Raw genomic sequence first — 27,164 nt, 5'->3', positions numbered from 1 at the left:
ATTGGGACTGGGTGTGTAGGGATATAAAATCATAATGATTAATGCAAATGACTGCACACACACACACACACACACACACACACACACACACACACACACACACACACACACACACACACACACACACACCATTTTGTACTCAAATCACAAACAAATCACACACACAAACTGATGATGACTCCTATGTGCTTCTACTGTTTAAATGTTTGGGTTTACGTTAACGTTGCCAGATCACAGATAATATATATCATTTAAAAATAAGTACAGTCAATTTCCTTTTCGTAATCCTTCTAATAGCAGTTAAACACACTTGTCTCAGCACTGGTGAGCCGAAGGCCTTCACAGAAAATTCAAGTGTAATTCCTAATCCAAACAGGCTTTGCAGGACTTCACATACAGATTTTTCATGCTGCTTTTACAATATGCTGTGATGAGCCATGAATCAGTGAGGTAGAAAAGCTTCCCTGTTGCTAATATATGGTCTAGAGAAAATGTAATAGCAAAGAGAATATTTGCACTGCGCCATTCAAGGTGGGTGATGGGCTGTGGTCTTAGTGCCAGATGCTTGGAGCTCTGCAAGAATGTGTCTGGTTACTTTGGAGATAAATGTAGTGCTTTACGGTTGGCTTGTGATGGCTCCCATGGCTTATATGTCAGCAAAAGTCCCGTCTACCCATTATAACTGCCCCGACAGGCCGACCCTTCAAGACGCCACATTAGCTCACAGTTAGAATGAAGCAAAGATGGATATTTGTATATATTTCTTATCGAGGACGGATATCAAAGGTAACAAATCTGTCTAGCTTTTCCACGGCATGTCAGATTTATTTTGTCAGATCAATGATATTTTGTCAGATCAATTTAGTTGCCGGTTTCCAGAAACGGCGTCCTTGCTGTGTTTACCGGTGGGCTGTGGCAAAGGCTCGGCCCGCCAGGGACGGCCCATGCTGTGGTTGTGTTACGGCCAACTAGCTGTGAGCTGTGCACCAGGGAGCCATTTACCACAAGCACACAAATCCTTGTCTGAGTCCACGTGCTGGCCTTTCACTTAAGTCCCTGTGCGGCGATACTTCCCCTACAAGCCCAAGAAAGTCCTTCAGGAAAGATGGTGTGTTCAACATATGCTGTCCTATGAATCTGGGCAATGCGGTGTCACCTAGAATTCAAGGCTAAGTGTTTTAAGGTGAACACATTGGACAACAGCGCTTTGAAGAGAAAGGCATCTGACATGACTTTTCTACGTGGAGCAAAGATTTATTTATATAGTGAAAAATCCATGGTGGCAAGAAAAAAAACTGTAAATGTTTACATTCCTACTTTAGTGTTTGTTATGTCCTTTATACATATACATGTATAGCATGCCTTGTATATATACCCCCGCCCCCCCTCCTCTCTGTGTCTGTTGTGATTGGGCAGGCCGTGGCTCCAGCCTCAGCCCTGGTTGGCCATTGAGCTGCTTAGCTTTAGAGCTCGGCCCTGCTGGGTTCCGGGTATTGATTTGTAAATGCACACCATGTGTGTTTATCACGGCTTGATTCCTGCCCTTGTTTCAGCTGTCCTATTTGCATGGGGCTGTGTGCGGCAGGGGGCGGAGCCTGGAACAAGCCACGCCTCGCACGCGGTTTCGCACGCTTTCCTGCTGAAAATCGCGGTGGAGCGAGAGAAATGGAGAAAAGGAGGACGGAGAGACGAAAGGAGGAAGACACGGCAGAGGGAGGATCAACGCAGACGGCCATCTGAGGAGTGAGAGAAGAGGGGGATGAGATGGGAGGTGCTGGCGGGAGGCGTCTGTCGGTGCGACCAAAATGTCTTCCTGCTCTTTAGTTTTACTGACGGTTGATTTTTTTTTTTGTTCACCCAGATAAATAAACAATAATAATAAAAAACCTGATGAACTGGGAGAAGCCGGCCGGTTGAACGCAGACTCCTCTCCGGTTTACTTGATCTCCTCACGGACGCACGTCTTTTAAGTAAATGTCAAACACTGTGTTTACTGCGTTTGAGGGAATGTGTGTGTGTGGACATGTGCAGGTTTTCTTGGAGCCTGCACTTCCTGAAACAGTAGCTAGGAGGCGCACTGTGGCTGGAGGAAGGAGAGCTAATGTATTCGTGCCTGGCTGCTGGGAGCTGGTCACATGGGGAGGCTGAGCCAGTTTAAAAGTGCTTTAGCTCCCCTTCACACAGAGCAGTGTGAGCTGCTGGTTAACACACACACACACGCGCGCACATACATGCGTCCACACACGAGCGCGCACGCCTTGCCGTAGACACACACACACACACGCGCGCATACACACACAGCGTGCTTGTGCCTGCAGCAGAGCAACTTTGTGGGAGCGGAGCTTCTGTGACATACGAAGCGTCTCCTGCACAGACACGCGCGCTCGTGTGCGCTCGGACGCACGGCCAGTGCAGCGGCGGGAGAGTGAGAGAGAGAGAGAGAGAGAGAGAGAGAGAGCATCTAAGTGAGTACAGCACTTCTTCTCCGTCTGTGTTTGGGTGCCGGGGGAGGCGGCTGGCTTCGTGGAGGCTTCCTCACGCTAGACGCTGTTGTGTTGGAGGTTGTGGGCACGGAGGCGGATCCTGGGGTGTTTGGTCTGTTGCTTGTGACGGGCAGAACAGTAGAGCCCGTGTGCTGTTGACAGGTGATTTCCTCACCCGGCTCTGGATGGATTATTTGGGCAGCGCCCCGGCTGTCCCGGCTGCCCCGGGAGAGGCGAGGGTGCACGGGGGCGCACGCCAGTGGTATGGGTACCGCCCGTGGAGCACGTGCTGCTGATGGGGATGCGAGTGCTGGCGCCGTCCGGACGAGCCAGATCCCAGTGTCTCCACTCTGGGGGAATGTGGCGGGGGACGGGAAGACATCCGGGGAGAGGGGGGAACAACTGGGGGAAGGAGGGGACAGGGACAGCAGCGTCCAGCTTGTGGAGGAAGAGAGGGAGCAAGAGACCGAGTGGAGAGGGGAGAAGGAAAGAAACAGAAAGGCTGAAAAGAGAGAGAGAGGGAGAGAGCGAGACAGAGGGGGAATTAGAGTGAAAGTGGCAGGGGTATTGAAAAGCTCTGACACTGGGCAGACAATTAGCCCAGCTTCTGTTATCTGTGGCTATTCTGCTGCTGCTACCCCAAAGGCTCAGGTCAGGGGAAGAACTGACCTCATGTCAACGCTTGTGCACAGGGGCCATTATCAAGCCCTGATTGATTAGTTTTAGCGGAAATCCCTTTGCTGTTGCCCCTCTGCCTTGCCTGCACTGCTGTGTTTCCTCACCAGCCGGTCTACCTCTCGCGTACAGAGGGTTTGTGTGGACTGTGGTGTGTCCTCCCTATCTCTCTCTCCCTCTCTTCCTCCCTCTCTCTTCCACTTGTCTGCTCTCTGTCTTGAAGCCTTTACCCTGTCTCTCTAGTTTATCTCTGCTCCCTCCCTCTCTCTACCATCTCCCTGTAGTTTTTATCTCACCAAGTCTCTCTTGTGTTGTTTCTTAGCTCTGTCTTTGGGATGTGAGATGATTCCTTTGCAGTTGTGATGTCTTTCACTGTAAAGGAGGGGAGATCCCTGCCTGTGCTGCATATGTACTCACCCCACTGGGGGGGACAACCCCCCCACCACCTCTTCTTTAAGGGTTTAAGTGCTCTGACTTCCTACCGTAAGCCTCGGAGTACAGAAGCTATGAGGTTGCCTAAGCTGACAGTGTTGTAATGACTCCTCATTTGACTCTTTGCTGACAGTAATGCCTAAAAGTGAGCAGGATACTTGCGTTTTCCCTAATCAAGGTTCTCCCTTTCTCTGGGCATCCTAGCTGTTTGTAAATCGCCCACCCAAGGTGTTTGACCGACCCACCGTTCAGGACTCCGGTAGTGTCTCCAGTCCCCTTCCCTTCAATCACACTCCTGTGCTGAACGGGTCGATGTGTGTGTGTGTGTGTGTGTGATGAGGATACGAATCGAGAGGCAAGGAGGCAGCAGAGGCCACAAGCCACTGTTGAGAAGCTCCCAGCCTCCCCTCCTAGCCTCCCCTACATTCCCTATCTCGAACATGTGTGCAGGTTACGAGGATCTGCCTCAGCTCCACACCACAAAACCCTTCTTGCCTTGTTTCCCATCCTTCTCCCTGTCCGCCTCTGGAGTCACACGGCGAGATCCCCGTTCCGTTTTTCTTGCACTGGGTGAGAGTGCAGACACCCCCCCCCCCTTTCGAGCCATCGCCCACCGCTCCCTAAGCTCTCCGCGCCGCCCGGCTGTGGTGTTTACGAATTGAACAGAAGAAAAGTAAAATAACACTAGCATAATATTTCCCTTAACATACTTACCCCTTAGACAAACATCCTTAACCAGATGTCAGAACAGAGAGCGATCACAGGCACTGGGGGGGGTCGCTCATGTGGCCCGCTCGTACGTACACAAATTCTACAAATTAGAAACCGGCGCTGGAAGAATCCCTCTCTCACATCCAGCCCTGGACGTCTTGGATCTCCAGGTTCCTTCAGTTGAAGGTTCGGCCTCCCTCTCCTCCATGCGTCATGGTCCATCCATCCCGGTTTCATCTGCCATTTCTCTCCCTTCATGGGGTAAACAAGGGGCTGTGCGCCTCTCTCATTTCTTACAATTTAGCCCTTCACTGAACTACGTTGTGGCCTCAAATCCGTCGGTGAAATGCGCTGTTGTGTTTCACTCCCCTGTTGCCACAGATTGTAATATACAGCACTGAGCAGTTTAACGTGAAGTAGATTATAGGGCACCACACTGTTATCAACGCTCCCATAGAGACCAAAGAGGGACACTTATTATTATTCTTCTTTTTTTTTGTCAAAGCAGTGCATGAAGGTGTTGTGTAAATTGTGTGTCCTCAATAAACTGGTTATGTGCTGGGTTGCATCAACCTAAACTTTCATATTCATATGGAAATGCTACATGGTTGAGCCCTCTTGCATGTGCAGCGTAGCGAGTCTGTCTACATGGTGTGTTTGACTCCACCTTCCTTGGCCACCAGACACTCACTGGAGGATCAAAGCCGGCCTACTTTTATGAATATGCAAGGTCTTAACTCCTCCCCTTACAGAGGTCTGCAAAATGTTGCCCCTCCCCACCAACTAATTATTCCCTGGGCTGGGTGACATCTATTATTCTGCCTCTTAAACGTCTCCACAAAGACCTGCGCGTTAGCTCAGTCATGTGACTTCACAACTTGAATTCCAACAAGCCTGTTTATCCCACGTGCGCACAGACAAGTCACGGCCTGAACGTCACGGCCTGAGCGTCAGGGCCGCGTGTCCGCGTGAGACGCATCACTTCACGCACCTGACTGATTGGCTCGGGCGAGCACAGCCCGTCGGGCCCAGACCACGCACGCACTGACGGGTGCCATGGGTCCAGGTGCTTGCTCAGCTGAGCATCGTCGATAAAGGGAGACTAGGGGCATCAGTCAAGCTGCAGGCGTGCTCCTCATTGGCTGGGCTATGGCTGGACCTGTCCAATCAGCTGTCAGGGGGCGCTGTCCTTCATTGCTCTCTTGTTCATTGCTTTTGGCTTCGAGGCTCCTGTAATTCTGACTCATTTTGTTGTTGTTCCTTCGCTGGCCTCAGGACAACACTAGCCAACAACTTTCCCCAAAGCAAACGGGAGGAGCAGAGAGGCGTAACCCCAAGTGACTGCAGCCCACGCAGAACAGATGCTGGACCTGAACTGTATGTCCCTCTCTGGCTCTCGCATGGGCTTTTAATCTATTAACTGCTGATCCTTAAGCTCTAATCAATGTGGCCTTTTATATTTCCATTAAAGTGGAGAGGTAAATGAATAAATAAAGCCTGCTGTCCTAGCGGACGCCCCCCTCTGCTCTGAAAGCCTCCTCGGTGTGGTCCCTTGCTCTGACGAACGGGCGTGGCAAATCGCGTTAGGGTGCTGTGTTGCCCCTGTAACGCCTGATTTCTCCCCCTCATTTGCCACCCCTAATGGGGCAGTGCCAATCTTCATGATGCCACATTCGGACATGCTCACTGGCTGGAACGCAATGGCCCACTTAGTTGCATTTGCATTTTCTGAGTGAACGTACTGGTCAGAGTGGAGTTCAGTTGCTGGGCGTGGCCGAGGGACCTCAGACTTCCAGCTATTGGCTGACGCTCACAAGCACAGTGACACTGTACACTCTAGAGCTTAAATAACACTGTATTGACAAGCCCGCATAAATACCAAGGATTTTTTTAACAGGGTCCTTGATGTAATGGATTTTATTGCCTCAGGGAAAGGAGAGAGGAACGAAATGTGGCGGACTAATGTCCATTAGATATTGTTTCCATGAACATGGTTCTTGACCGTGTTTTTTTCTTTTTTTAAATGAAGCACAAAGACATCGCCATTAAGTGTAAGACGGGGAACCATTAAAAAAGGAGGACTTGCCCCGCCCCCCTTGTGCCACGCGCGACATCGGCACAAGAGCATCGGTCTCCTCTCTCGCATGCTGCTTCAGTAGTGCGCGGTGGTGCTAACCTCTCCACGTCTGCCTGGTCAGGGCGAGCTGCTTCAAAGGGTGCCTAATTGAAAAGACATGGCTTTATTAATGTGAGGAGAGTCCCTCGAGGTGGGCTGGAGTTTGTCCTGTAATTCTGACCCCGATAAGGCTGTTTTCTCTAAACACACAGCACCAACCACATTCTCCACCCCATGTTGGTGCTATTGTCCAAGACCGGCGGCAGAATCCTTTAAGGGAGAGACCGTCAGCTCATTAACATGGCTTAACAGCTGAGTGTGCTTTGAGCATTTGCATGGATTCAGTGAATTTGCCTGATTAGGACGACCCTTTTGGGATCCAAAAGATAGAAAGGCATTAAAAATCTAACAAATCTGCAATGGGAATTAAAACTGAGTCCTGAGCTGTGTACAATTTTCTCTCCACCATGAAGAGAGTAATTTTGCCCAGTGTAATGCTTAATCTGTCCAAGTAATCTATTCTCAAAGGTGATTAAATCACATGGAGATTATTTCAAACAGTATATTTAATAATTTTCTCATTTGACGCAGTTTATTTGTGGTGTAATTGAGCAATGAACGTTAATTAACTATTTTCTCTAATGTCAGTTTCAGTACATTGAATTTATAATTTTTACTTTAAGATTTACTAAAAATCTTTATCTCTAAAAGAGTCATGAATTTGGTCTTGCCCGGGCCAGTCTTACAAATACAATGAGGCCTAGCAACTCTTAATAATGTGGTAAAAACATATGGAAGTTATCAAGGGTTGACATATGTCAACTTGCTTGGAGTCCAATTGGCTAGATTGCCTACTTATCATAATAAGCTTCAAATTACTATATTTCATTAACTAATGGGGAGTTCTGAATGAGAAATGACATTGAACTCGAATATAAATTTCGGAATGTGCCACTGCTGCGTTTGAGCTCACGGACAGCAGGTTTTAATAATAATTGGACGCGGTAATTATACCGGCGAAGCAGAACGAGCTGGCGGATGCTGGCAGCCTACAGACACCTCCAGAATCACAGAGCGGAGTTGCGGCCTGGCTTGGCGTCGGGAGAGCAGAGCCTTGAGAGATGTTCCACGGCAGCACTAGAGATCGCCTGAACAGACGGCTTCAGTTTGGCCTATTGCTTGAGCTGTATTTTAAGCTCATTGAACCAGGAGTGATGCTGAATCTTTAATAACCTGAATTCCTCCCTTTCGTACCAGCAGAGTATTTCTATGAGTTCTGAGCAGCTGCTTCAGGTTCTGGTTCTTTGCATTGAGCACTTTAGCTTTTTATCTCCTCATTCGATATTTAAATATAAAACAAAGTTTGGCGTTTAGCTCATGGACTGAACTGCAGAGAACTGAGCCATGAGGACCACTGGTGTAGGCTTCCCTCCCTCCTACACGTCTCCGCTTTACACGTGCACCTCCGTTTGACAGAACTGGCACATCAGTGACTGCAAAGAGACTGGGCATATGCTACCATGAGGCTTAAGGCCTCTCTCTCTCTCTCTCTCTCTCTCTCTCTCTCTCTCTCTCACTCTCTCTCCTTCTCTCTCTCTCTCTATGCTCCTGTGAGATGACACTGCAGGTTAAGTGATAGTGAACACTCTGCATGCATGTCTGACACTATTCTACACTTTAACGGCACTCTGCTCTCTCTCTGCTGGCCCGTAAGTCGTCCCCCCCCCCACCCCGCTGCTCACAAGTGTTATGCAACTTGTCAGAAGTCACTGGTACTGGCAGGGGACTCCATTAAGACTAAACATGGTGCCTTTAGGATATAACTTTGTTAAGTACGTTTTTAAGCTATGACTTATGCATTACAAATCTATTCATTCCATTTTTGAGTGTATATAAAGTAATTATTCATGTACTCTGTGCATATGCAGGCAAAAAAGAGGAACCCTAATGAACTTGTTAGGGCAGAGAATTAAGTTTAGAGCATTCTTATTACATATCAGGAGTTACATATACAAAATTCACATCTAACACTTCATATCCTGTAGTCAGAAATGTAAACATGTGTGTGTGTGTGTGTGTGTATTAGTAGTAGTTGGTGTGTAAGTAATAAACATCCTATTTTTCTGAACAGGCCACCCTGTGTAAGGTCACAGATGATTATGGAGAGGACCTTCCCACGCTTGTCCAGTCATCTGTCCCTTATCACTTCTTGTACTAGAAGCTGCACTCACTCAAATAAAAAGCCAAAAGCCACATATTTTAGACTTCATTAAATATTTAGCTCAAAGCTGGAAAGGCCCTCTGTTCTGAATGTCTCAGTGCTGGGGGCTCTGTTTATAAACACTCTACGACAAGACAGCTAATTACTGGCGAGTAAATGCAGGAAAACAGCATAAATGATAATGAACAGATCGGAGTGTTTTTCAATGTGATACGCTGCGTAGACCTCAGTTATAACTCACTAAAACTCACAAAAACTGATGTTGCTAGTGGAATTGCAGCAGTCCACAAACGTCAAACTCTTCCTGCTCTGTAAATAAATAGTAAATAACAAAACAAATATTTGTGGTGGGATTTGCTCGTAATAGTCTCGAGGAAGCGGTGGAGTGGAATTAGAAGGTGGCGCTATATACAGCCAGATAAATGAACAGATCTCCACCCATACCCAGAGTTAGAAATACTCCTTCCCCAACACTCAGAGGAGCGCTTTTCATAAGACTGCCATTAATTACTATACAAATGTTAGCTTTCAAACTGTAAATAGTTTCCCCACTTTCCCTTACTAATTTCCTGTTGCTAAAATGAGAAGTTTTTGACAAATGTTCCCAGACACAAGTACTGCCACAGTTAGAGCAGATTTATAGCTGTCCCCCCAAAACTACTCTCATTCCTTTTGATGTCTCCTAAAATAACGAAGCGCTCTGATTAATTGGCAAAGTAGCAAGTGGAGGAGGTACGAGCGAGCAAACGTGCTAATGGTGTCTGAAAATATTACGTTTGACAAGAGTGCATTAAACAGTGCATAACTTCAGCACGCTGACGCTTTACGTTCCAGCATTATGGGAAATGTAGTGCACAATAATTTATCAGCTGGAGGGCAAGAGGACCCACACTGAGCTGGAACTGAGGATTTAAACCTGGCGTGATCAGTCCAGACATAAGTCTCAGATAAAAGATTTCGTGTGATCTTTCAAATGGTGTCAATTACCAACACTGTCCCTAAATGGCATGGAATGGGGCTGTTTAGCGCTGATACAGGACGATAGCCGTTGTCCATGTGCAGTTACTGACACAGCCATCCACCCAAAGCTCTTTTTCCCTTGAGCAATATACATTCCAATGTGAATGAAAAATTCTAAATGCTTATATTTTATTCAAGCAGCAAAGTATTTTGCAAGATATATTCATGAGCTTGTAGCCCTGGTTCAGCTAGTTCAAGTAAGTTTGCATTGAAATGTTATGGTGGAATTCAGTGCAAATGGCTGTTCTTGGTGGTGCAGTGGCATGCAGAGGACTTTGCACCTGCGCTCATAAGATTCCAACTCAGGGACATGAAACAGAGATCCAGAGTTTGATCAAAGCCCTGATAAGTTTCCCCAGGGAGCCTAATTATTAAACAGATCACCAGGAAAGAAAAGCCTGTTTTCTCCATCACTGTGTGTCATTGTCTCTGTGCTTATCTCCAGCGGAGAGCAGCCTCAGTGTTGTAACAGCCTGTCCCTGAATGGAATAGTCGTGCTCCGTCAGCTGACCTGACTGCAAATATCCACCAGTGGGGGAAGCACACCTATCTGTTCCTCTATACCAAGAAGACTGAATCACCCCAGTCTTTTTTTTTTTTTTTTTGCTGTGGAGTCCATCTGTAAATTTAAATTCTCTGTGCCCTCAGAGGAAGGTGGTTCTGGTCACGCCGTGTGCAAAAACATCTGCCTGGTTCCCCACCAAGGAGAATGCGGGACAGGCGTATCGTGATGACATCATCAGGGGAGTCTGGGTGGCCGGTGGACTGCGGTTCTGGAGTCACGCTCATAGACACTTAGCACATTCTGTTGGCTCCCAGCACGCTGGGTGCCTTGTGCTGACTGTGAAAAGCCTCGGCCAGCACTGGACGTCCCGGGCATGTTTTGCCGGAGAAGGACACTGCTGCCCGCCTGCGATTTGTCCCGACCTTGCGAACACTGATACGTCTGCAGCTGTTAGCGTACATTAGCGTGCAGATTTATTTACTGCACCGCTATAAACTGACCTTCAGTGATATGGCTGGAAAAAAAAAGCATTTAAATTTGAATACATTATTATTTTTTTCTGTTGTTGTTGCCGTAGTCTCACATGCATCACCTTCTTTATCAAAATCAGCCTTATGAATCCCAATATGATGTGCTACACTGGCCAAACATAAAAAAGACAAAGTCCTGTTCTGAGTTTCACAGCAGTTTAGACAGTTTAGAGTCTTCCCTCTCCATCCAATTATGTCTTTGACATTCACATTTCACCCCTATTTCATTGAGAGCAATTAAATTTTAAGATGGAGCCACTGAGTGCAGGTGGAGGAGGTGGGTGATTATTTAGTTTGCAGTGAGAAGGACAAGAAAGTTAATGACCAAGAGAAATGGGGAGAAAAAACAAAGAAGACTGGCTAAATGGTCTGACACTTGAGGGACCTCTGATTGACATCATCTCATTACTCTCCAAAAGCCATTAAAAGACACCGTTTCCATATAAATGTTTTTGTTTCCATTGTAAATGTCTACTGGACAAGGCACCTTAATCAGTAACTATTAGCTCTTTGTGATGGACGAAAGGTCTAGTTAGAAAATGCTGTGTGACCAAAACTTATTTCCCCTTTTGACATTATGAGCTTCTGTATTTAGAATTAACCGTTCAGAGTACTGATATGTTTGGAGTTATGTTACCTCTGAGATGGGTAGAAGGGCCTGTATGTAAACACATCTGGCAGTAAATTAACCATGCATGGATTACCTTGTGCTCTGGTAAGAGCAGTGTGGTCTACCTCTCTCTTGTATGATTTCCAGGGTCGGACTAAAATGTCAAAATAAATTGCCATATGACAGAGGTCTTTCTTGTTTGTTGCAGTCATCAAAGTAACTATGATTTGACATGAGACATCATCTTGATGAGGGATACATCAGAGATGGCAAGATCAAATGAGGCTTCCAAACAGCTTCTGCCATTCGGCATCAAAAGCAATCATATGGCAATAGCAATTATCCTACCGAAAAATCAACCTACCTCTTTCAAGATCTCACAGCTGCGGCCTGATTCCGAAATGTTATCAATCTTGAAACAGCCTGACCAGAATGCCAGAGCCTGTTCGTCCTTGAGCTCCTTGTTGTGCAGATGCCATCCGACGTCCTATCGTGTTGTTGAGGAAAGTCCATGGATTACGGACTTGGCACAGACGTCTGCCACCATGAATTGATTTCCACCACTGCTCTCCGCTGGGTTCCTGACCTGTGCACCCACGCGCCAGGGCACGCCCCCCCTGAACTCACCGCACGCCCCCCCTGAACTCACCGCACGCCCCTGACCCGGGTGGCTGTGCCAACCCAGGCTATCAATCATGTGGGCCAGACAAACACCAGCCCCACCCCCCCACCCCCCCAACAACCCCCGCCCACCTCCGCCCACCCCGCCCCCAACCATCAGGAAGCAGAGGGACTGCAGACCCACCCGCTACTTTCAACCTCTTCCAACAGCCCATAATAAGATCTGCCCTCGGTGCTTACCCTCCTCCCAGAGCTCCCTGTTTAAGTGAATGGGGGATTTATGGAGCTGCCCGAGGTGACCTCTGCATATGTCAGGCATGGGAAAAGACAATTGAGGGCAGTGGACTTCCATTATTGCTGCCGTGGCCTTGAATGGTGATGCATACATTACCCAAAATGCCATGGGGTTTTATAGCCCCCTGAGACATGGATGTATTCTGTGGAGTCATAAACAGCTGACCTATAAACAGCGGGCACTGTGGTGATTAGCACGAGGGAATGTCAAAAGTGTGAGTCACACTACGTGTGAAACGAATAAGCCTCTCATTTGCTTACGCAGTTGCATGTGTTACCAGTCTGTAAAAGATTATCTTTGTTTATTTGCTTATTTGTTTTGGTGGCTGACAGGTTTTCGTGACTGAGGGAAAAAAATGATGAGAACGGTAACTGCCCATTACAACTGGAGCATTCCAGACATGTGAACACATTTGCAGCCTCACATGCATTAAGATGCCCGAGCTCCCTCAAAAAAGTCGCACGCAAGTGTTGGCCATCTGCTCCATCTGTTTCGGGTCAGGTGAGAGCTCTGTCGGCCCGCTTCGCTTTTGTCTTCGGGTCTGTGGTCCTGCATCCAGAATAATAATAAAAAAAACATCCCATGCTTGAAGTATTTGTGAGAGCGATCGGGCAGAAAAGTACAGCTGGTGGCGGGGGCGTGGCCGGGCCCCGTCGGCGGACAGCTGAGTGTTCCGGAAAGCTAGCCGCCTCAGCGTTTCTCGCGCCCGGCCTCCGCACCGCGATAAGCACTTTTCACCCACCTCGCTGCTATCCGGCTTCGTTTAAACGAGTGGGGTTCCGTTTCGAGCACCGAGGCACCATGCCCAGACAGAGCCATGTGGTGATTTGTCTTCGGTGAAAAAATATATGTGCTAGAAATGTACATATGATACAAATAAAATTAATGCAAACAGCAGATTTCAGAATGTAAAAAAAGAGGTGGTGGGGGGGGGGTACACGAACACCACAGAACACGAGCCTTTTATTTGTTCGATTGTTTATGAACTTGTTTTTCATCTCTTTAATTTGAACCTTTCATTAATCAGAGCTGTTTGAACCCTTTAGAAACAAAGGCAGTTTGATTAGGACCCTAGTGGAGAGGATTTGCCCCTTGATGACTTGAGACCACTTTATTCACACAGCGGGACTTAGCATAACAAGCGTTATATGGCTTCTTTAATGCTGCTAATCTGTGTTTCATGCCCCCGAGCTGCTAAAAAGGGCTTGAAAAGCGTGTAATCATCCTACCTGCTCAAGACAGCTCTTAACCAGGTGAAGAAAATGTGTTCTCCACGCCTCACTTAGAGCAGACAGCCTTCAGAGGCTAGCGGTAACCAGGTTGGGGGAAACGCCAGACAGGTTTTAAAAAACTTTTCAGAGCTTGACTGACATGCAGTGCTTGGGGCAGCGAGCAGCATCTGAGGGGTGTTCAGGCGGCGGGACCGAGGGGGCTGGCGGGACCGAGGGGGCTGGCGGGACCGAGGGGGCTGGCGGGAGGGTTACCCGCTGACGAGCAGCCGCCTGCCAGCCGCGATGATGTGTGATGTCACAGCGCCATTTGTTTGTCCGTGTTGCTATGTCTGTCGCTGTGGTGTGAGATGAAAGTGCCGAAGTGGAGGATTGTGTTTCTTGACATCTGAGCAGAAGCAGAGCCAGTGGTGGATGTGTGGCGGGGGGGGGCGGCGGGGGGGGGGGGGGGGGGGGGGGGGTGTAGTGGGGGTGGGGTGGCGTGAAGGACAGCATGGCTTGCCTGCAGCCCCAGCCTGTGAAATAAGGACACAGCGCTGTTCTGGTTTGGGTCAGGCCTCCTCAGCTACGTCAGGGCTAATGGGTTTTCAGCGCATGCGGAATACACGGCCGCTCCCTGACCCTCCTCTAGCCGGGACCGAGTGCAGCTCGACGAGGTAATTGCCATTGTCTAATCAGCCCAGTAATCAAGTGACGAGTTGGAGCCGAGACATTTGAGCAGGGCTGTACAGAGACGCCGTGTCGTCCAGGGTGGAGTTGGGCAGGACGGGATGACCTGTCCTGTCCCGCTTTGGCACGACGGGACACGCTGACAGGTGCAGCAGGCACCCTTCCCATGAGCCCCCGCCTCCCCACCAACTACCCCCCTCAACTGCCCCAGCTCCAGCCGTGCAGCTGGGGGAAAGCCAACCCTGTTTGTTTTTATCCTCTTGGCTTGTCATGCGCCCAAACACTCTCGCCAGCGTTTCCAAAAGAGCTAGGTTTGTTTTCTATCACGTTTGGATTCTCGTGAACATGTTTCTCCGTGCCAAAAAAAAGTATAAAAGAGTGTGTTGTGTGGTCTATGTGCTTGTGTGTGAGAGAAAGAGAGAGAGGTATGTTATTAAAGCTGCATTATTAACATGCTGCAGCTGAATTTATTTTGTCACATCCATAAATACACAACAGGCCCTGATAATAAGCACTACCTATATACATTCTCTTCCCACATTCTCAGCACACACATATACAACTCACGTAGCATCTTGGCAACAAACTGTCTTGTGTTGATTTCAAATGCATGGAAAATTGATGTGTATCAATCATAAGTCAACCACGAGTGTATTTCTCAGATATCTCACTTTATCTAGGTGGATTGGAATGTAAGCAGACCCTAGACAATCCGCACCAAGCAAAAATAAATACACACAATGCCAAGAAGCATCTATTTCTTCATTTTCTCCTGAATCATATGGTTGGATTTATTGATTTGGCTGTAAAAATTGCTATTTTTGTCACCATGAAATGTAGTAAGGAAATTAGCCATTGTGTTTTTAAACCTTTACTACTTTTAGCTATTTTCGTACGTCATTATTGTTATAGAAGTGTAGAAGGATAGTCCATTGAGAACTGGCATCAGCTCTGCATACGTAGGTGTCGGCTCGTTAATGAAGTTACAGAGCACCAGCTGCACATGGACTCGGTAATTGAAAGAGACAAAGGATTTCAGCCGTCTGCTGAGAGGAGGAGTGTGCTTACATCGCAGACAAAATCAACACCGGTGCTGTAATTCTCTTTTGAGCTGGACTAGGTGTGTGTCATTAACCTTTCAGAAAGAGCAGTCTTGTTAATTGCTGTGACTCTGAGTCCAATTTACAAACTGTTAGTCACTGCAGGTATTTATACAGATCTAGATGCAGACCTAGATGGCACATATTGTGATTCTAAAACAGAAAACACTATGTAATGCTCTTAAAAATACTGTGAATCATTCGTAACATGAATCTCAAAATGAAAGCAAAAACTGGCCATTTTTAAGACTTCGAACCTTACTGAATAATTATGTGACGTTTTTGGCTTATGATTTCAGATAAGCCATTATCATAGTTGAGCTACTGGCGATTTCTTTGCGCACCGTCAGGATTATATTTTTATACACGATGGAGATAATTGAAAAGATGGAGCCGGTCTGATGGTGCTAGCACTGACAGGCCTGTCTGATGAACCCGCCTGGCAGGCTACACGCAATAAAATATTACACGCGAGTCCTGCTCCTCGCAATCGGTCTTTTTTTCACTCCCTTCAGCAGATAAGGGTGGGAAGCGTCTCAGTTAGGCAGCTATCTCAGCTCATTCGGAGCCTGTTTATTATTCCATGACCTGTGTTTACACCAGCTACGGTCATCATGGAAATAGGGAAGAAAATGGCACCAATTTTTACCCTCTGATTGCCAGGCTGTCAGGAGGAGACTAGCACGCCCAGGCCAGCAGGGGGGCGGGAGTGCGCTGACAATGGCGGCCCAGTCGAAGTCGTTAAAAGAAAAAAAAAAACAAGCAAAAAAATGCAATTGAGAGGTGGTGGTTGTTGGTGCTGAGCAGGCACGTCCCCCCCCCCCCCCCCCCCCCCCGTACCCTCCACGCTGTTCATCTGTTTCCCCAAATCCCAACCAGTCTTTCTACTTCCCCTCACGTGGGGTAATTTTATGGGCGCCCAAGGTCGGGTCCGTTTGTTAACAGGCCAAGTCTATGTTTGGATATTGATTTTAATCCAAGCCTGCCCGCCCCTTTCGCCCAGCCCCTCCCCCTCCGCCCAGCCTCCTCGTCCTCCTCATCCGATGGCCTGTGTCGATACTCTCTCCAGCGTCTCTGAAGTTCTTTAATTGATTGCGATTAGAACTAGCAGGACAGGGGGTTCGTCGGTCTGTGCTTCTCCCGTGCGAGCAGGGGACAGGTTTTTGTCCTCTGGGGAGGGACGTAGCGTGAGTAATGGCGTTCTGGGGCGTTTCTCGAGGCTACTGCCCCAGTAATGGTGGATGGGGTCTCAGATGCTCTTCCTTCTTCTCCTTCGTCAGTCCGACCCTCACACTCCTCGCCAGCCCCCACCCCCAACCGCACGGTTTCGTTTATTTTGTCGCCAATGCTCCGAGATCAATACAGGTGATGCCAAAGGGTCTGCTGGTCGAAGGAGAAACACAATCAGGCACCAGACAAACAAATAGACAGAGAGAGAGAGAGAGAGAAACAGAGTCAAAGATAGACAGATGAGACAGACAGACAGAGAGAGAGAGAGAGAGAGAGAGAGAGAGAGAACCAGAATTCGAGACGGTATCAGAGCGACTGCATGAGTGGCGGGACGGAAGAGCAGAAGCAAGCGTGTGCGTAAACATTAGCTGTCTAATTGCTTCCACGTTCAGCTCTACAGATGCTGCTCCCACGGTGACTGCGCCTCCTGCCCCCAGGGAGGGCTTGGCGAGGAGTGGAGCCCCACCGATCCACCGGCTCCTCCATGGTGTTAATAACTCCATGGCTGGCAAGCTTGGTTGGAGGCGCTCTCTCTCCCTGCGTCTCCACCAGCTGCCGTTCGCCTGCTATTGTGTTTCTGAAATAGAGCCTTCCCTCGGACCTGGAGAGCTGCTACAGGTTTATATGCAAGCAGACCCGAAGGGCTTACGCAACCCGGACCTGAAGGTCATAACAAAAGGGTGTGTGCTGTGGGAGTGAGCTTTATTCTTATTCCGCACACTGAGTCACCATGCAGTGGAGATCCTCTGATTCGGAAGATCAGGCCTGCTCTGTGTGGGCTGACGGGGCTGGAGTCAAGACCGTCGACATGAGTGGCACCACTAATGCAGCATGCATCGGCTCTAAGTGCATTTCCATACCAAGTGAATTTGCTATATTAACTCCAGCATCGCAATCCCACTTCCTTCCCCTCCCTTTAATCTGCCCTTTGTAAGGAGCTCTCGGCATGCCGCTCATTTTCCAAGTGTCTCATTTTGTTAATGTTGCTATAAAAAAATTATAACAACACTGTGGAAAATGTAGATTTGAAAACAAAAAAAACATAAGAGGTAGGAGGCGATCTTGTGTATCTAACGAACTGGTCCTGATGCCCCTGCATAAATATTTAAATGCAGATAAGTTACTGCTGCTGTGTCTTTTATGAATAATTGATTATGCATGTTAAAGCAGTGCTTCATGTCTGTAAACTTCCGCCTGAGTGTTTTTTATCTTTGTGCTGCTCTGATTAAAGGCAGAGGAGTTTTTGCATTCTCCCCACAGTTCGGCTCTAACGCCAGGGATAAAAACACCGATTTCTGGACTCTATGGGCTCCGGCGTAAAACCTGCAGGGCCTTCAGAGCTGATTTGAAGCAGCTCCCTTCCTGGAGTGAGTTTAAACTGCTACGGCAGGTCTTTACACCAAAGGAGGTCATCTAATATTGCAAAGCTTACTGTGCAGAGATGTTGTTTTATTTAAGCTCATGGAATGGCTCGGAGAATGAAGCAATTTAAAAGCAGGGGACTGGATCAAACATTTGTAATTTATGTTTTTCTAACCCAGCAATGCTCCAGTGTAAATCAGTGTTGTCATATAAAAGAGTAGTGGGCTTTATTTAGGTCTTGTTTGGTTTTTGTTTGACTCCTGCCATTTATTATAATTTACTCACTCCCATATGGTAATGTGCATGCATATGTTAATTTAACGCAATAGCAACATGCTGCTCCTTGATGTAACCCTTCCAGTGGATTTCTGGACATTTCTGAATGATAAGATCTAGTGTACCTGCAGTAGCACCTCCTCTGCAGTCCCACCTCCAGTAACAGGCCCCACCCCCTTCTGCGGCCTCGTTCCAGATACAGGCCACTTCTCACCCTCTCGGTGCGCCGCTGTGTCCAAACGAACTCTCCGTAGCTGGGGGTCATCAGCCAGGGCTGCTCTGCGTCCAGGTACACTGGACACAGGTCTCACCCCACGCTCACTTCCCTGTTCCAGCCTTCAGGCTGACTAGCTTAGTACACTCACCCGCCCGAGCCTGACTTCGTCTCCAGTGTCTCATGAGTTCACGTGCTGCCTGCTATTGATTGGCTTCGCTGCCATGAGCCAGGGACAAGCATGTGCCCACACACCTGGGTCATCGCTTCTAAAGGGGCACTAAGACATCCCATATTTCACAGCGTTCACATTCAAGGGCAATGTTGGATGGATCAACCCCTGACACCAGTGAAAACTGATGATCAATGTGGTAGAATTTGTGAGATGAAAAAACCCAGTTTTATTTGTGAGTTGGGAGAGCATACATAATGCTTGTTTTGTCAAACTGTTGTGACTGCTTATGAATAAATGTGAATGAGACAACGTAGAACATAAGCAGAGACACAGTTATATGGCGTTAATCATTCTGACAAAGAAAAGCAAGCACTAGCATTGTTCGCACCCATACAACCTCTCATTTTCCACATCATCTACTCTCTCTCTCTCTCTCTAGCTTACTCTTTGGGTTGGGAAAAAGCCTCATTGTGTGGAAGAGGAAATGCCAGGCTATCAACCCCTCTCGCTGATCTTCTCTGATGTTCAGTCTGCTCTCCTCACCTCCCCTCTACTCTCCTCTCCCCTCACTACCCCCTCTCTTCTTCTCCCTTTTTTCTCTCTTTTCCTCTCCCCTCTCCTCCCTTCTTCTCTCCTCTGCCCTCTTCTCTCCTCTCATCTCCTCCCCTCTATTATCTCCTCCCCTCTCCTCCCTCTACTCTCCTTCCGTCTCTTCTATTCCCCTCCCCTCTCCTCTCCTCCTCTCTATTCTCTCCTCTCCACTCCTCTCCTCTCCTTTTTTCCCCTCCCATCTCCTCCCCTCTACTCTCCTCCCCTCTATTCTCTCCTCCATTCTCTCCTCTCCTCTCTTCCCCTCTCCTCTCCCCCCCTCTCTCCTCCCCTCTCCTCTCCTCTCATCCCCTCTCCTCTACTCTCCTCTCCTCCCCTCTCCTCTCCTCTCCTCCCCTCCCCCTCTCCTCCCCTCTCCTCTCCTCCCCTCTCCTCTCCTCCCCTCCCCTCTCCTCTCCTCTCCTCCCCTCCCCTCTCCTCCCCTCTCCTCTACTCTCCTCTCCTCCCCTCCCCTCTCCTCCCCTCTCCTCTACTCTCCTCTCCTCTCCTCTCCTCCCCTCCCCTCTCCTCCCCTCTCCTCTACTCTCCTCTCCTCCCCTCTCCTCTCCTCCCCTCTCCTCTACTCTCCTCTCCTCTCCTCTCCTCCCCTCCCCTCTCCTCTACTCCCCTCTCCTCTACTCTCCTCTCCTCCCCTCCCCTCTCCTCCCCTCTCCTCTACTCTCCTCTCCTCCCCTCTCCTCTCCTCCCCTCTCCTCTACTCTCCTCTCCTCTCCTCTCCTCCCCTCCCCTCTCCTCTACTCCCCTCTCCTCTACTCTCCTCTCCTCCCCTCCCCTCTCCTCCCCTCTCCTCTACTCTCCTCTCCTCTCCTCTCCTCCCCTCCCCTCTCCTCTCCTCCCCTCTCCTCTACTCTCCTCTCCTCCCCTCTCCTCCCCTCCCCTCTCCTCTACTCTCCTCTCCTCTCCTCTCCTCTCCTCCCCTCTCCTCTCCCCTGTCTCATGAACACTGCTGCTGATATAGCTTGAAGAGCAGCAACATGATCCTCCATATTATTTAAAAAAACAGCACCACATACTGGAGAGGAGACAGCACAAGGATGTCGTTTAGTGTGCAGGTCTGAGCCCACACCTCTCCGCCTCGCCCATGTCTGACGGGCGTCTTGAATCATTCCAGTCCTCACGTTCCTCACCCTGCCGTCTGGTCTCGGCCTGCGTTGTGTGTACGCCTGACACTTCCCCGCGCAACACAGCGAGGACCTCAGCCCAAGACACGCCTCACCCTCCGCTGCTCGCAGTCAGGGAGAAGCAGGAGTCCAAGAGCTCCCAGTTCTCACCGCCGCCAGACTGTTATTCAGGAGTGGCTGCGTTAATGAATGAATAATTTGAAATTACAAATTCTAATCTCTCTATATTGGCTGGAACACTGTAAATAGACAATTTCACTGTGGACTGTGGAGCGTGGACAGTTCCATGGACAATCGCCACTGAGTGCAATTTATTCCAAGACTAGGCTGAACATTTCTGTGGAAATATTGAGTAATAGAATATGTTCTTTCATATGAAAATAAAATGTATTGCCTCATGGTGAAATATATTACAACTTTCTGGACTGAATTATATTTCCGGTGTGCTGGATTTATATGGGTCACTTCACTTTTGGACAATTACTTGCGTTTCTTCACACCTGCCTGAGGCTGACCTCCACCACGATGGCAGAGCAGAGATACAGCAGACTAATCCCCCCCCCCCCCCCCCCGCATGCTCTAGCCAAGCCTACAGTAGCTTCTCCTGTTCCGCAGGTGCTGTGCGCCCTGTGTCTACACACCTGCTTGTGTTCCTGCAGATGGACAGCCCCGCCCAGACAGGCAGCCCACAAACAGGGCAGCGCGGCCAGTGCCGGGCACCCCTCGGCCTCCACGAGTCTCCGAGCAGGGATCCAGCAGGGATCCAGCAGGGATCCAGCAGGGATCCAGCAGAGATCCAGCAGAGATCTACTCTCAGAGCCAAGATGCTCACCAGACAGCTGCCTGTAGTCTCGGCTCAAGTGCAAAGGGCTTAAGTCGAGGAAAGGAACGGGATCTATTAAAGGGGAAAGTGCAGCAACACGGTGACGTGGGAGCCAGGCTTTAATGGATGACAGTTTGAAGTGCCCCTTCAGAGCCTCTTTAAGTAAGCGGCCGCGGCTGGCGGGAGGTGGAGAGACCGTGTGGAGCAGAACCTTCATGTCGGCTCGTGGCTCGGAGGTTTGGCAAAATTGATAACAAAAGACTGCAACAAATTAGTCCTTTGAGTCTTCCAGGCTTCTGAGATACCAACGGACTGAAACAATAAAAATGTCTCATCCATATTATTTTTAAACAGAGCCACAGAGCCAAACTTTTCATTTGTAATCCAGATCAATAATAATGTTTTGAAAACAAAATTTGGGTGCGTACCTCCCCATGCCCCAATATACTATCAGTATCCGGTGTGTGTGTGTGTGTGTGTGTGTGTGTGTGTGTGTGTGTGTGTGTGTGTGTGTGTGTGAGTGTGAGCATGTGAGAGAAAGAGAAACTGACACCTGCTCTCGGGGGAGGCTGCCGGCTAAAGTCCAGAGATTTCAAACATTAATTACTTAAATGTTGCCCCTCCAGGGGGCAACACACTCTGCCCATTTGTTGTGTTTCTGCCCTCTCTCCCCAGCTACCTCTCCTTTTGTTGTGCCCAGATGTCTCACTGACTTGTGCTGTTGATAGTTTACAACACTGGCACACAGTTTCTACCAATGGGCACATGAACAGAGAAGCCAGTCCATTAAGTGCACAACCTCGTCACGTTCGGTACACGTCTGTGCACGTATGGCAAAAACCAGGAGAGTGTTTGATTCATCGACCGCTTCTCTGATAACACTCATCTGTGCATCCGCCTGGGCCAGGACACAGAGGGGACACTCAGAATGATCAGGGCCAGAATCAACGCTCAGCTCCCATCATCAAGTCTTAGCCATTCTGCTCATGAGCACATAATCACGCTGAAGGCAGCAGAATTAGGGGAGGCCCGGTTAAGAGCCCGCGTAAGGATGCCGTGATGAAAGCCACTTAATGAGCAACATAAACACCTGCTGGTTCCTCTGACTGTGCACAGGCAGAAGAGTCTGGGAAATAATCACGCATTCTGTCACGTCAACCAATCAAAGAGCTCATTATGCAGATGAACGGGCGGGCCTTGATAATTGAATGCGGGGTGTTCGGACCATCCCGTATCAGGTCAGCGTTCACGCCCAACAATTTAGGGCAGCTGTATCGCTCATTGAGGGAGAAGTGGTCATGTGGTGTCTTCACGAAATCCTCCACTGCTCCCCTTTCAGAAAGGTGGGAACAGCCATTGTGTGTTCTACAGCTTGCCCCGTGATTAAGGCCCTCTGAGAGTTCCATTTACATAAGACAAATTGGACCTTTTAAAATAAATCATTGAAATGGCAGCTTTGCAAGCAGAGAGGTGTCAGCGTGACAGTCCTTTTTGTGAGCAGACACACGAGGAGTCTTTGCACATGGCACACAGCAAAGAAGGTGTCACATGTTCTTTTTGAAAGACATCATAAATAAGACATAATGGAAATTAAGATTTAAATATTAAACATGCACTTTATGCATGTAAATTAAAGCTAGCTATAATGCTATAATTGTGCAGCTTAAGCAGGGCTGGAGGACTGTGAGGATGAGTGGAGTTTTCTGTGAGAAAAAGGAAGGAGATAATGTGGGTTCTTCCAGTTCTCTTTATGTTCTCTGCTGCCTGTCAGACTGGAGGCCGCTGAACTGTGCCCACTAGCCCTTGGCTTGTCGTATGTGGGTAGCACGTGCCAGGGCTCTGTCCTGTGCCCAACCGGAGTGCGGTGTCATTGTCATCAGGGCAGCGGGTACGCGTGCGTGTGAGCGAGCTAAAGAAAACGCGTGTTGAACAAGCACTCAGAGCTCCAGCAGCACACTAGATTTAATTCCCGTCATTAGGGCTACGCACTATGCTCGGTGTCATTCAGTCAGGTAATCTTTTTTTTTATCCACCATGCAGGTTAATGTGTAAAATATGCTCCTTTTGACTCTGTGGAGAAATAGATCTGGTGCTACACTGAAATCTGTCAATACCGTAGTCTGTGAGTGTTGACAGCACATTAACTTGCTCTTGAACTATTTACACTACCATAAACGATTTCATTAGCAGCTTTACACATTTTACTGTAAGGATGCCACAAACACCATCGTCCATGGCCAGACTATGCTGGCAATGCTGGCAATGGACCTAACTACCAGGGGTCGTGCTTGGATGGGAGCCTTTCAGTATCCTCGGAAGTAATACAACTTGTTTTGTGGACTTCTGATGGACCGCTTAAAACCCATTGATATATAGTAACCATTGAGACCCATATCTCAGTTGTAGGTTGTTGTTTAGGATGCACTTAATGTAGTATAACTTGTTTGGTGGTCTCATGATGAATCCTTTTATTGAAATCATTGCAAAACAAATCAGTGTGCAGTGCTCTGGCGCCTTTACAACCACTTGCCTTCGTGTTAAGGTCATTTGTAGACGGTGCCTTAGACATTGCAGTGGTGACAATAGTACACCTAAAATAACATGTCTACAATTTAAAATACATCTATTCCTGACTAAAACAAAGTTGTAGGTGTTTGTTTTGGCTGCCAGAAATAAGAATGTGCATATTTTGGCACTTTTGCTAAAGGCACTTTGGCACTTTTGTTTTATAGTTATTGAAGAAAGAATTTCCCGAATATGTGAACGTGAAACCAACTTTACCTCAGTAATTCAGACCTGGTTGAAACGAAACAAACAAACAAAAAATCAGAAACGACAGTAGCCTAATGGGAAAACAGGGAGAGAGAGAAAACAGGGTGGGTACCTTCTGACTGTTCTGAAAATGTGAGCCTGAATTGTAGGAAATACGAAGCGATTAGCTAGCTAGCAAACCCTAGTTTTCTATTTATATTTTTTCCATTTATAAAATAGAAACACGGGAATTTAATTCACTTCATCAAAATAGTTCTAAAATAGTTCATGTGTGTTTCTGCAATCATAGCCAGACAAAGTTAGCCAATTAGCATTAGCTTTGAAACTTGCTAACTTGGCTAGCTGGAGGGCGCGGGCTGATCTGGCGCTGCGCTCGTGCTTTCAGCGCTCCAGCGCTGTTCTCTTGTGCGTCTTCGTCCCTGCAGCCCATAAAGTGGCGGCCCCTCCACACACCAGCCCTGTCCGACACCGGCCCAGGCTTGGCTCGCCACACTCTCTATGACATGCACCTCGGAGTCATAATCCAGCCCAAGCCAGGAGCCCAAACCCATCCCCGTCTGTCTGCTTCTCCATCTGCCTTCATTCTTATGCATGAGAGCAAGACCAGCAAACAGAACTCTCTGGCTGGATGTCGCTTTCTGTCTTTCTTTCTTTCCTTTCACTGTGCTCCCCCCTCCTCCCCCTCTCTCTCTCTCACTCTCTCTCTCAGTTTTCCCCTCACTACCATCTCTTTCTTTCCTCCTCTTGCTGTCTGTTTTCATCCCTCATCCCCTGCACTTTCTTACTTTGTGCTGTTTCGGAGGAATTGGCTTCCTGTCAGTTAAACAAGCGCTTCACACCTCTATCTCCAAGAGTACAGAGCGAGATGTTGGGGTTTGATTTGTTGCCGAACCGTTTCACTTTGAGGGGAATCGGATAAGGGATGTCTCTGAGTGGATCGAAGGGGGGGGGGGGGGGGGGGGGGGAGCAGTGACCGGCTCCTTTATCTCTCCTCCTGATGCTACTCTCGCGTGTCAAGTGAGGTTATGGAAAAAGTGTTCCATTTCAAAGTGCTCAAAAATAGAAACCTGCTATCTCAAACGATCATTGATGACTTTGACTTTGAGACTGAAGCAGTTACTAATAAATTTATTCTGTACCCCAGCTTGTTGCTAGCAGGCTTTCACTTAAATTAACTAACAGCAGATTAATCTGCAAATTCAGAAAGTAGTCTTAGAAATATGTTTTTGGAAGAGGAATAAACAGGGAAGAAATAAGCAGTCAAAAAAAAAAGAGCTAGCTTTCCAAATGTAGATGACTCTCCAGTTTTTCCCGAGCTGTGTGTGCCCGCTCGATTAAGCTGTCTCTTCTGGCGTGGACTGCAGACACTGGCCGCCTGTCTCAGCACAGCGTCAGCCACAAGGACAGCTCTGCTGCCCAGCCCATAAACAAGCCCCCCCCCCCCCCACTCCCCATGTCCATCAAGCCAATAGAGGACGACAGCCTCTTTCCCTGGCCGGACCTCCAGAGGGCTCGCCTCTGAAAAATGCTTCGCACTACTTCCTGTCTCGTCACGAGTTTAAATTTCCTACTTTCTTACTTAATGGAATCGTGTGTAGTACAGTGTGGATTATTAGCTGAGAGGTAATCAGTGATGGGGGGGGGGGGGGGGTGTGCGCTATGCTGAGGTGCTAAGTGGGCACAAATGCCCATCCTAGGAGGAAGGGGAGACAGTGAAATGAGGCATCTCTGATGACTTAGTCGTAATTGTATTGCATCTACCTGTCCATTTTAAAAATGCCTAAATCCCACCACTGGCTGAAAACAAAGAACAACATTTGAAATCAATTAGGTCTTTAATCTTTAGAATAACTCTTCCTCTCTCAATTAGCTGTGCAGAGCACTTTCTGTCGACCGCACTGGGCAAATTGCCCTCGAGAGTTTGTTTGGACTAATCTACAAAAAATACGAGAACAATACAGCAACGTCTCACCAAAATGAAGAGCCTCGTTTTATCGATGAGATGGTTTAGCCACCGTTTCCTCCACGATTGTCAGTCCATGGAGTGAAGTTAATGTGCAGTGTTTCTATGTAATCGCACGCACTCAGCGTCCGCCAGCCGTACCCTTTGTGGCAAACGCCTGGCTGGTTGTCTTGCCGCTTGCTCCAGTGTGAAAGGTCACAGGGCCCATCGGCGGAATTCATTTGTGCTAAAGGTCTTCGGTGAGGGTCCAGTGCGTCGCGGAGGCAGCAGAGAGGAACACGTCCTCAACCTCCACCTCCACCATGGGTGGAGTTTTCACGTACTTCACAGTAGATGGGAGAATGGGCGGGATCATATGTTCCCAATATTTGGAAATTAGTTCATTGTCTTCTTTTGCATTCATTAATGAATATTCATTTTCTAATACATTTATTCAGCTTTCTTTGTCAATTCCATCCCCCCTGTTCTAAACATAAAATTTTTCTACTAGTGCTATCTGTCACTGTCTCTCGCCACCTAATGTTAACTGTATAAATATCCCTGTGCACTGACACATGCCCATTAGATGTCCAGTAATGGTCTGTAACGTAATATGCTTATATAAGTGCGCTTTCACAGTAATGTTAAAGACAAGTTTGTATATGCAAAGCAGCTTTCTGGTTAACATTATTTCCTTGATGACTGTTTAACAAGCTGTCTTTGTGAGACTTTTTAACTAGATTGTGGTTGAAAATCAGTCAACAGTATTTCAGCTAAGGGATTAAAGACTTATAAATAATTATGCAACAAGTGTATGTCAGAACATTTTGAATGAACTTCTAGTAGTTTAGCTGTAGTGTATTATTAAATTTTGGTATCAAAATGCAGCCTAGATGTTTCTTAATATGTACGTAGCAATCTGTCATGAAAGGCTGTAACAGATGGGTAGGTCCCATAAATGTCACCCCCACCCCCACCCCCACAAAGCTGAAACAAAATCCTCAGATAAGAGCACCTAGGCTCACCTCCCATACTGGTTTTCCATTAAATGTCCTTCTTTTTGATTGTCTGTCCCAGAAAACATATTGCATTTCCTGTGACAAAATGTCCTTGTTTTTATTAGATCTATTTTTTAAGGAGGCTTATATCTACCATCGGCCGTGGTGTCCATTGTTGTGTGGTGTGTTTTGTTATTGCATTGTGTGCTGGTATTTAATGGGCTGGCCGCGTGCGCTGTGGTGTGACACGGCCGGGTTCACATCCTGTCTGCCCTTGGCTGTGGCTCACCACGCTTCTAGCTGCACAGGTCACTAACGACGGTAATGTAGGGCGCTCGCCTCATAAATATCAACTTCCGCTTTCGTCATTTATTTATTCATTCATTTGTACCATGGTGGGTGGTGAAGTGAGGGAAGAGAATGAT

At 47.9% G+C, this 27,164-nt stretch overlaps 1 protein-coding gene across 1 annotated transcript in view; it reads left to right on the top strand.

Annotated features, from left to right (window-relative positions):
* Nucleotides 1–2,180: 2,180 nt before the first annotated feature.
* The window catches only part of cntfr (ciliary neurotrophic factor receptor), a 108,750-nt gene continuing 83,766 nt past the window's right edge, over nucleotides 2,181–27,164 (top strand). The window contains exon 1 of the mRNA XM_077019600.1: nucleotides 2,181–2,465. The gene's annotated coding sequence lies outside the window, so the exon portion shown is untranslated. The remainder of the gene's footprint in view (nucleotides 2,466–27,164) is intronic.

The sequence above is a fragment of the Brachyhypopomus gauderio genome, chromosome 10, assembly GCF_052324685.1.
Source record: "Brachyhypopomus gauderio isolate BG-103 chromosome 10, BGAUD_0.2, whole genome shotgun sequence".
NCBI lineage: Eukaryota > Metazoa > Chordata > Actinopteri > Gymnotiformes > Hypopomidae > Brachyhypopomus > Brachyhypopomus gauderio.
The sequence above is the reverse complement of the archived record's forward strand: the minus strand, read 5'-3'. Positions and strand labels throughout refer to the sequence as shown.